At 35.0% G+C, this 11,311-nt stretch overlaps 1 pseudogene; it reads left to right on the top strand.

Annotated features, from left to right (window-relative positions):
* The first annotated feature begins 824 nt into the window (after positions 1-824).
* LOC111374966 lies at positions 825-9,966 on the top strand (annotated as a pseudogene).
* Positions 9,967-11,311: the final 1,345 nt, after the last annotated feature.

Raw genomic sequence — 11,311 nt, 5'->3', positions numbered from 1 at the left:
AATGTCCCCATATGAGATTTGGAAAAGTAGAAAACCAAATATGAATTATTTTAAAGTGTGAAGGTGCATTGCCTATTGTAAGAATATGGATCCTAAGATAACCAAGTTAGGTCCTAAAGGTATCAAATGTGCTTTTATGAGATATGCTCTCAATAGCAAAGCTTATAGATTATTAATTCTTGAATTGGATGTTATAATAGAATCAAGAGTTGTGGAATTCTTCGAGAATGTAACGATAGCAAGGAAATCTAAAAATAATAAGGATATTCCAACCTTTAGAAGCTCACCGAAAGAAACATCCGCAAGAGATGTTGAAAGTGAACCTCGAAGAAATAAAAGAACTATGAAGGAAAAGAACTTAGGATCAGATGAAATAAATTCCCAACTTATTACCTTTTACTTAGTAAAGAGAGATGGGAAAGATGTTATAAGAACAATTCTCTTTGTTCTTCAAGTAAAAAGTGATCCTAAGACTTATAAGGAAGCGATGCAATTTTGAGATTGCGTGTACTAGAACGAAGCTATAAACAATTAAATGGATTCTATTATTTCGAATAACACTTAGGAAATAGTTGACCTACCAGGAGGCTCTAAAGCTAGTGGTTGCAAATGGGTATTTAGGAAGAAATACAATTTCGATGGATCACTTAATACCTACAAGGCTAGATTAGTGGCTAAAGGTATCCTCAAAGGGAAGGAATTGATTACTTTGGGACATATGTACCCGCAGCTAGGATAACCTCGATCAGGATCTTGTTTGCATTAGCATCTATTTATGAATTACATGTTCATCAAATGGACATGACGATGAAGATGAGGTCTATATGGAACAACCAGAAGGGTTCGTTCTATCCGGGAATGAACGCAAGTTGAGAAAATTAATTAAATCCTTACATGGATTAAAGAAGCTCCCAAAAGTGGCATGAGAAATTTAATACTAAACTAATGTCAAATAGATTTAACCACAATTCGATAGATAAATGTCTCTACACTTAAGTGAATAATAATATAATCACATTAGTGCGTCTATATGTTGATGATATGATGATCATTAGCAATAATATAGATGGATAAAAGAAGCAAAAAGGTTTCTATCCTTTACTTTTAGAGTGAAGAATCTTGGAGAAGTGGATACTATCCTTGGTATCAAAGTTAAAAAGGATAGTGGGGGTTTCACATTAAGCCAATCACACTATATTGAGAATGTTATAGACAAATTCAAACATTTAAATTTTAAAGAGGCTAACACTCCCATAGATCCAAATATCAAATTGATAAAAAATGAAGGTACAGCAATTGTACAAATAGAATATGTAAGTGCAATTGAAAATCTTATGTACGCACCACAATGTATGAGACTTGATGTGGCATTTGCTGTAAGTAAACTAATCAGGATTACTAGCAACCCAAGTTCAGAACATTGGAAGGCCATTGGTAGGGTTCTTAGTTACGTAAAGAAAATCAAAAATCTTGGGATACAATATACAAAGTTTCCTAAAATCTTGGAAGAAGGATACACCGACGCAAGTTGGATATCAAGTACAGGAGAGAATAAATCTACTTCAGGTTGGATATTCACTCTTGAAGGTGGTGCAATTTCTTGGAAGTTTAAGAAACAAACTTGTATTACCCATTCAACTATGGAATCAAAATTTGCTGCATTGGGTGAAACTGGGAAAGAAGCTGAGTGGCTAAAGGATTTATTACATGAAATACCTTTAGATATAAATGATATTTCTTTTATACCTATCTTGTGTGATAGTCAAGCTGCTCTAACTAAAGCATATAATGAAGTATACAATGGAAAGTCTAGAGATATGAGTCTAAGACATAAATATGTAAGGAAAATAATCAAGCATGGAGTAATTTCTCTTACATTTGTTAAGTCTAGTGAGAATTTAGCCGATCCATTTACCAAACCTCTCACGAAAGAGTTAGTAAGATCAACGTCGAGTAAAATGGGATTAAAACTCCTCAACATAGATCCACCAATAACGGCAAGCCTACCAAAATATACTAAATAAGTATATTCAGGCTCAAAGGGTAATAACAAGTTATTCGATAAGGGGATGAATTTCAACACTATTAAATCTATTAAAATTATGTCTTTGAAAAGTAGTGTTGGTTGTTACTGTTGGAGGAATGAGTTAAAATAATCTCTTAATGAAGTTCAGTACGGAATACAAGTATCTGTAAAAGTTACAAAGATAATGGAGAGCTTCACCTATGTGAACTTAAAGGTGGTGCCACCTCATTAGAAAGTAGGAGTTTTCTCACTTTAAAAGTTCGATAAAAAGGATTAGTGTAAGGCCATAATAGCACTAAGCGAGTAAGAGAAACTTGTGAAAAAGTTTGACACTTGTGTGTGTAATTTCATCGGTATTGTCACAAAGAATAACTGGTTCAATGCACTCTAGCCACCTGGAATTCTAAGAATACTTTATGAGACTTACGCTTTGAATAGATCCAAATCGAAAGATATCTAGTTCTTATGCATAAGTGTTGATATTTGATTATGTGATTAATATAAATTTTGAGCAAGTGGAGGATTGTTCAAATTTTGTTTGTCCAAAATCAAGTGAAAAAAAAAGAAAAGAAAATTGGGCTTAACCATGCGATCACATGGATTAAGCCCATGTGATCACATGAGGCCCTCCAGAGAATGGGAGGGCCAACAATGCTATAATCATGCGACCGCATGATGAGGGCCAGTAAGGCTATAACTATGCGACTGTATGGGCTATCATGCGACCGCTTGGTTGACGAAATGTAACCGTTGAGTTGGTTTTTTGACCCTTTTTCTTTCAAAATTGGTGGCATTTTATACTTTTTTTACACCATTTCGTGAAAAATTGTCAAGGCCTATAAATAGGTGATCCAAATGTTAAAAAAAGGATATCGAATTCCATTGAGATCTATCCCCAAATTATTTTTCGAAAATTGAGAGAAAAATGATCACATAATCTTTCCATTTCTTTTCACATGTTAATTGTGAAGATACATTTTTGCTTTTGGTGTTCTTCTTGTTTAATCTCACGAATTATTTGCCAAAAATCCTTAAAAGCATAGGAAATAAGGCAAATGATGTTTGAGGACAGTGAAATTAATTTTGTGTTCAAGCCTTTCATTGATTATTTCTATATTCTTTTCATTGTTGTGTTTCAATTTTCCTTTTCTACTGCCTTAAATTTTCCAACAGAAACTTCACAGCTAGCCATGTGGGACCAGCTTGATTTCCATGTTTTCTGATTTCTAAGCTTTGATAACTATTCCATGGATCTAGCTCGATGCTCGCTTGGGTAACTGCTCAGCAACTGTAAGTTCTTCATTTATTCTCTTTTTAAGTTAAACTTGGATTCTTCTCCCCATCACACCTTATTCTAGGATTACACTGGTTTTCCCTTCGTTTGCGGTTTTTGTTCTTGTTCTATCTTCATTTTGCTTACTAAGCCCCCGTTTGGCCCCAAACCATCGTCCATCAATTATACATCATCTTCTCATGTATCCGATGGATCTAATAATAATAAAGATGGCTCTAGAGGCTCTGAGATGGGATCCAATTTGTTGGATCCAGCTTATTTGTGAGCGGTCAAGATGATTGTTTGTGAGTGCAAAGTTCAACCCGTAGGAACGTAGTTAAACCACAATCTTATAAAGTGCAAGTGTAGTACAAAATCACAAAACCAAGATGAAATAAGGAGTAGAAAAGGAAATACGAGGCGAGTATAACTCTTTCCTTAAGACAAATTGTCCCGCTACGGTGCTCACAGTTGAATGACAAATATCTCTCAAGATACAACGGATACATACTTGTGGTAGTAGCATTTCAAACCACAAGAATGGCGAAAAACATCGACGGAATTTTCCCTCCACAAAGGAATATTATGAGAATGAGAGAAAGATGAATTGCAAGAAAAGAATGGATGCTCAATGCAATGGTGTACTCAAAACCACGTTCAAAGGGTCATATTTATAGATGTAGAAATGGTGCAAATGAAGTAGTGTAGGCCAAAATATGTATTATTTCAAAAAGTTGTAACACTTAGTCAAAACCTCCTTTCGAAAAATTGCAACACTTCATTTCTTCCAACTTTGGACAGCAATTTCTCATTCATCCGGGATTAGTTTCAAGATTCCAAATATACCAGACAATCTACTCGATGAGAAGAATAAGTTGGTCTATTTACTTTTGTAATTTAACCATCGGATCAAGTTCGAATATTTGATCGAAATTGACAAGAAGTCACACCTTTTCATACTTAACCATTTTTTTTTTAGTTAATTTTGGTTGATTTTTGAACCAATTCCAAACAATCTGATCATTGTAATCGCCTATGCCAACGATTGGTTTGTGGGCATTGGTGACTGTTCGATAAATAATTTCAATATATTGGCTAGCTCACCTGCTTTTGAATAAACCACGATCATGCTTGGATAGCCCACATATTTTGCAAAGTCAATTTGCCATTTTGACTGGTTTTTGGACTTCGAATGCAGAAATGTAATCTTATCTTGGCTTATTAATGTGTCCAAAAAGACGTGTATAAATGTGAAAGTATATAAAACTTTCATATCTTGTTGAGCCTCAATTAATTTGATGAAATTAGAGATGGCTTATGCAAAATTATATTTGAGAAAGAGTGTTACAAAATGTGGTTTTGTCCTAAAGTGGGAATTGAACATTGGGATATGAAATTATCTTATAGAACACAAACGGTGCCTATAGTTCGCGGTGGTGCCTGATGTCAATATTTTTGGAAATAATGATTGTGAATGACGTTCATTTGGAAAGCATAAAATTTGTAAAGAATATTATGAAATATTCTAGATGAGAAGGTGTGTTCATTCATATGAAAAATCATGACTTTTGATGTAATTAGTTTCCAAGGAGTATGTCTCCTCATAGAAATTAATTCCAAGCGGTGTGTCCTCTTAAAGGGTTGTGACTTTTGAGAACACAACTTCTCAACCTATGGTTGAGTTATTATATGGTGAATATGCACCTTATTATGTGATATGTCACAAATATGAAAAGTTGCACATGTTTGAAAATGATTAGTCTTCTTTATTGTTGAATTTTACTTCCAAGTGTGGAACCAAGTTGGTTTATGCTTTGAAAGCGTTGCTAGTCTATGTGACGACCTTGATGTAACTTGAATGATCAAATTATTATAGTTGATTGAAGTACAACTTCGAATGGAAAATGAGTTTCCATTTGTGTGAATCGATGATCACTATTTTGAAAGTACTTAAACTTTCATGAAGCACTCGATATAAATATTATCTAAGTGATAAATGGATTGAACTATGAAGGAATCGATAACTCTAAGTTCAAGTATAACCCAAAAATATGGGGGTTATCGTAAATACTTGATAACTTATATGAAAAGTTTAAAACGTATAGGTGTAATTGTAAAACTACGACTTGTATATATATTCCTAATTTAAGAATTGTGGGGGTAACATAATTAGTTTAAATTTACAATTTCCTATACTTATCAAGAAATGAGAGAGACTCCATATGAGTTATGGAAAAGTCATCATCCGTCTTACCACCACTTAAAAGTGTAGGAGTGTTCCGCAAAGGCTGAAGTTCCTAAACCTAAACAAATAAAGATTGGTCCCAAAATGATTAATTGCATATTTATTAGATACGTCAATAATAGTAGTGCATATCGTTTCTTTGTACACAAATTGGATGTACACGACAGTACAATAATGAAATGATAAAAGCTGATAAAAGAAATGATTAATCACGATTGAATTATCATCTTAGTGTAATGGAATTATCATCCAATCGTGTTCTAAAAGAAATGATTGACTAGTGTACAATAATGGAATTATCATCCAATTGTGTTTGAAATTTGATAAAAGCTTTAGATAAAGCTAATGAGAAGCATGTAGCTTCATGGGAGGATTTATTGGTGGTGACAATGTGTATCTATTAAATAAATCGATTGTTGGCTAGCTATATTTGATAATATACTAAGTCACATATAACGGTAAATCTAGACACATATGTCTAGACATAATACTGTTAAGCAGTTGATCTTAATCGTGTAAACTCGTGGTACCTTTAAAAGAGATTTACTAAGAGAGATCAAGAATACTACATATCGAAGAGAATGAGGTAAAGCCTACTACGTTAGAGTCCTTACAATAGTAACCCTACCTTTTTTACTAGATATCCTAAGATCTTGGTTCAAAGGGACAATTAAGTTGTGAGGATTCCATGAAGCACTTAGGAAATCAAATTTCCTAACTCATTCCTATGATGCGAAAGTGCTTCTGCAGAGTGGTTTAAGGTTAAGTTATCTTTTAATGATTCCTATTTATTGATTAAAGTCAAGTGGAGTAGGACAGAATACTCTTAATAGGAGGTCACCTATGTAAGTGTGAAATGAGACCGCTTAAATAAGAATTATTCAAGACTTGAATTCTTTAAACACTTATGAAACCGAGATGGGTTCAGGGCCAAAATGAACCAAGTCATGAGAAACAAGTACGAAATAAGACATTTGTATGAGTATCGTTATCTTGACTTACACCAAAGGCTTGAGCATTCATTCTTCTCTTGCAATTCATCTTTCTCTCATTCTCATAACATTCCTTTGTAGAGGGAAAATTCCGTTGAAGTTTCGTCATTCTTGTGGTTAGAAGTGCTACTACCACAAGTGAGTATCCGTTGTATCTTGGGAGACATTTGTCATACAATCGTGAGCACTGTAACGGGGCAATTTGTCTTAAAAAAGAGTTATACTCCCCTCGGATTTCCTTTTCTATTGCTTCTTATTTCATCTTGGTTTTGTGGTTTTGTAATACACTTCCACTTCATAAAATTATGGTTTAACTACGCTCCCGTAGGTCGAACTTTGTACTCACAAAAAATCATCTTGACCACTCACAAATAAGCCGGATCCAACACAATCTTGATATCATCAGCTTAAGTAAGCTAAGCACTTGTTGGGAGCAACTTTTATGTGATTCCGGTTGTGATTTCAGTGATGCAGATATTGTATTTCAAGGCACTAGTGTTGGTGTTCACCGATGTATATTAGCTCCTAGGAGTAAATTTTTTTATGGTCATTTCAAAAAGATAAGGGAACCGTTGGGTAAGAAAGCAAGCCCAAGTATTTCATGAAAGACCTATTGCCTTTTGGCCAGGTCTGATATGAGGCTTTTCTTATCTTCTGGAGCTACTATGTACACAGGAAAGTTAAGGTCATCTCCACCAGAGGTGTCAACATGCGTTGATAACATATGCACCCACGATGCTTGCAGACCTGCAATCAACTTTGCTGTGGAGTTGATGTGTGCATCTACTGTTTTTCAAGTTTCAGAATTGGTCAGGTAAACTATCAGCTTCTAGTTGATTACCTCTTAGCACTTTCATTTGATAGATGTAATATTGATCTCTTTCCGAGCCCTTGATTTCTAGATGTGAGTTGTATATTGGTAATCCCGCTTCAATAGTAGCTTAATCAGATAATGTTTATTCAGCTATTTGCGAGTCATCGTTGCTTTGAAGTGAAAACTTCGCTGGTTCCTAAAAATGATGCATTGTTGCAAGCACTTGACTAAATGTGTGATTAAAACCACCGAGAGCCAAATGTGGCATTCTCATGGGAATGGATTTTCAACAAATTAACAATATAGGTGACTGGAATTTTACATTCAAATCAATGCATTTTGGGGACAATGAACAAGTCAATGGGCTGGAGTTAACATTTACATTGCTAATAATAATAACAACAATGATGATATTATAGATTACTACTCGTAGATTAAACAATTAAGGAGCATGTTTTTAAATATATCTGTATGCTGATTCATTATATATTAATGCAATAATGTGAAGTACACTGCATTTTGGCTTATGATTTTAACATCTGGAAATCGTTTGAGGAAATCCTTGTGTATATGATGCAAACGACAAGATCATGATAGTTGTTTTTTGCCTTAGCATGAAGTCTGTAATGGTGTAATCGCTTAGCCTCTTTTTGTCTTTAAAATTTCTAACTAAAGCATGCGTATATTTCTTGACTATTTTCCTGCAAAATTCTTTCAGTCGCAAAAAGGGATAATATATCAATGTTAATTTTCACCGTCGACTTCTCAGCTTGGTTTGCAAGGCTATTGTAGAAGATGTCATCCCAATACTGTTGGTCGCCTTTCATTGTCAATTACCTCAACTTCTCACGTATTGTGTCAATAGAGTGGTTCAATCAAACCTTGAGCCCATCGCTATTGAGACAGAGGTCCCCCACAATGTTGCAGAGGATATTAGATTGTTCCGCCTTAATTCGCTGGCTGAAAATGAGGTAACTGTTGATCCGTTGCGCAAGAAGAGAATTAAGAGAATACACAAGGCATTAGACTCGGATGATGTTGAACTTGTCAGGCTTCTTCTAACTGAGTCTGATATGCTGTTGCATATTGTGATCCTAAGATAGTATCTAAGGTTCTTAGCCTACGTTTGGCTGATGTTAACCTTCGGAATAGGTGGGGTTACACTGTGCTTCACATTCCTGCTATGCGCAAGGAGCCATCAATTATAGTCTCTCTCTTTTTACCAAGGGAGCCAGTGCATCAGAAACAACATTGGAAGGATGGTGTGCAGTTAGTATTTGCGGGAGATTGACAAGGCCGAAAGATTATCAGGCGAAGACGGAGCAGGGGCTGGTAGCGAACAAAGGCAGGATAAGTATTGATGTTTTGGAGAGAGAGATGCACAGGAATCCAATGGCTGGTGACTTGTTAATATCTTCCCTGACGATGGTTGATGGTCTGCATATGAAACTGCTCTACCTAGCAGACTGAGGTAACTTCCTTAATCTGGTATTCTTGAATGTGTAGTCACTTCTATTTTGTAAATCATTCCATGCTCTTATTTTCATAAATGCTAAACCTGCATCTATGTTACTGAATAATAAATTGTACAGCATTTCGCTTTCATATTGCGTATTTTTGAGCTGCTCGAGTTAATGCCCAAGATTGTGTGTCTCAGTGGCATTTGCACGAATGTTTTTCCCCACTAAAGCTAAGCTAGCTATGGAAATTGCACAAGCTGAGACAGCTTCTGAGTTATCTGGACTTCTGTCATCAAAAGGTTCAAGTGGGAACTTGAGGGAGGTTGATTTGAATGAGACACCCAACATGCAGAACAAAAGGTTCCTCACAAGACCCTCTCAAGAGCAGGTATAAAAAAACTTTTTGATTTGTTCCAAACTTGTCAAATTTCAGAATTTCATCTCAACTTGCAAAATGCTGGTGACCTCCCATTGCTTTAGTTTAATGAAATGAAGTGGCTCATACATAAGAACGACAACACACTTCCTCCATTCTTCATCCTCCATTCTTCATACGTATGTTTATTCTTTAAGATGACCATAAAATACCAGCCTCAACCAACATTCCATACTTCAATTGGGATTCCATCAAGACTTACTGTTTTCCTCATCTCAGTTCTCACTTCTTGTATGGTTACCTTGCGGCAATTGATTTTTCTCATCATCATGCCCTTTATTATAGTTTCCCTATGTTCTTCAACTCCTTGTTGTAAATTGCTAAGCCCTTTTCTCTATTTCATCTATCTCCTAATGTAAGTATTTCTTGCAAGAATTCTGTCTGCGTTAGAAGGTTTTACTGTGGATGTGTTGTAAAGCATCATTACTGGCAGTTGTTGATAGAATAACGAAGCAATACAAAAACCTTCTGAATAGATGGCTCTGATCTCTGTTCAAGATTCTCTCAAGTACTGGATAGGTTTATGGAGGATTACTTGCCTGATCTATTCTATCTTGAGAAGGGTACTCCAGAGGAGCAGAGAATCAAGCGGACACGCTTTATTGAACTCAGAGATAAGTTCAAAGGGCATTCAACAAGGACAAATCCGAGCTTCATCGCTCCAGATTATCTTCGTCTTCTACTAAACACGGTGTAAATTACAAAGTCAGGAAATTGTAAAGATGCATTATGCATCTACGACAAAATTATACCCTTTTGGATTGAAGCTAGGGTCTTACCAAGCTAGAAGAGGATCTTTATGTAAATTTTTGGAGGCAATAAACCTTTTTCCTGGTGCAAGTGTAATCCGTTATTAACCTTGGCTTTGCTGTAGCAGGAAAAAAAAAATTATATATATATATATAACATTTGTGCACGAAATCTTTGGGAAAATGTTATATTGCTTGTTTGGTCGAGATAACAGTTTGACGTAAACATACTTATATATATATATATATATATATATATATATATATATATGCATGAAATCTTTGGGAAAATGTTATATTGCTTGTTCGGTCGAGATAACAGTTTGACGTAAACATACTTCGAGTTGAGATAACACTTCCACTCTTCATTCTCAAAACAAATTTACATTACACTGGTTTCTATTGTCAATAGGCACCTGGGACTTTGGTTTGAAAGCCCCCATAAGGTATTCACACTCGGTTTCCTAAAATGACTTATAATCTATTCACTCTCCATATTCCAATATTAAGTTAAATAAGCTCACTATAGACTCATTACGATCAAAATTAATTTGCAACTTCACTCAAATATTGACACAAAAATGACAATTCACCAATTTTTCGTGCCCTTTTCCAAGAAATTTCTTCCTGTCTCCCTTGTGAGTGTATAAAAATAATGAATCAAAAAAGTTGAATGGGTTGGCGAAATTAGGCACAAGTAGTTCGATCGCACGCCAACAAATGGCCATTTTGCAATGACATTTGATAAGTGCATTTTGTGCACTTATTTGGATCATATTATTAAGTTTTTATATCATGAAAATGTTGATTTTTACTTAAATTGGGTTAAATTTCATTTATTTCAATGATGAACCTATTTCTAATGCAAGTGGAAAAGAAAAATCGAAAAATCCAAAGTATGAGGACTAAATTATAATATTTCAATAATTGATTGGGACCGCAAATTGGATGTAATTAGAAGTCGAAAGGTTGAATTTGCGAGAGAAAGTATATAAAAGAATCAAGAATTTAATTCGAGGACCAAAACAACATTCAAAAATTTTTATAACTGGGCGATTGCCCAGTTATTTAGAGTAGGCGCCCACCGAACATTAAGGAACAATTATAGAGGCAAAAAAATTTAGCCCGGGTTTTGCCAAGGCAATCGCTGGTTTCCTTATCTGACCAAAATTCTTATGAAAACAAATTTTGGGAAGTATTTTAAAACCTTATAGCCATCCCTAAGCATTCATCACGCATTATAACAGATTGATAAGGGTTTTAAGAGCATAGAAGGAGGCAAGAAACGTGAAGAACGATCCGAATAAGATTAAATT

This window comes from Olea europaea, unplaced genomic scaffold (genome assembly GCF_002742605.1).
Source record: "Olea europaea var. sylvestris unplaced genomic scaffold, O_europaea_v1 scaffold132, whole genome shotgun sequence".
Lineage (NCBI taxonomy): Eukaryota > Viridiplantae > Streptophyta > Magnoliopsida > Lamiales > Oleaceae > Olea > Olea europaea.
Note: the sequence above shows the minus strand (reverse complement) of the source record. Positions and strands in the feature narration are given on the sequence as shown.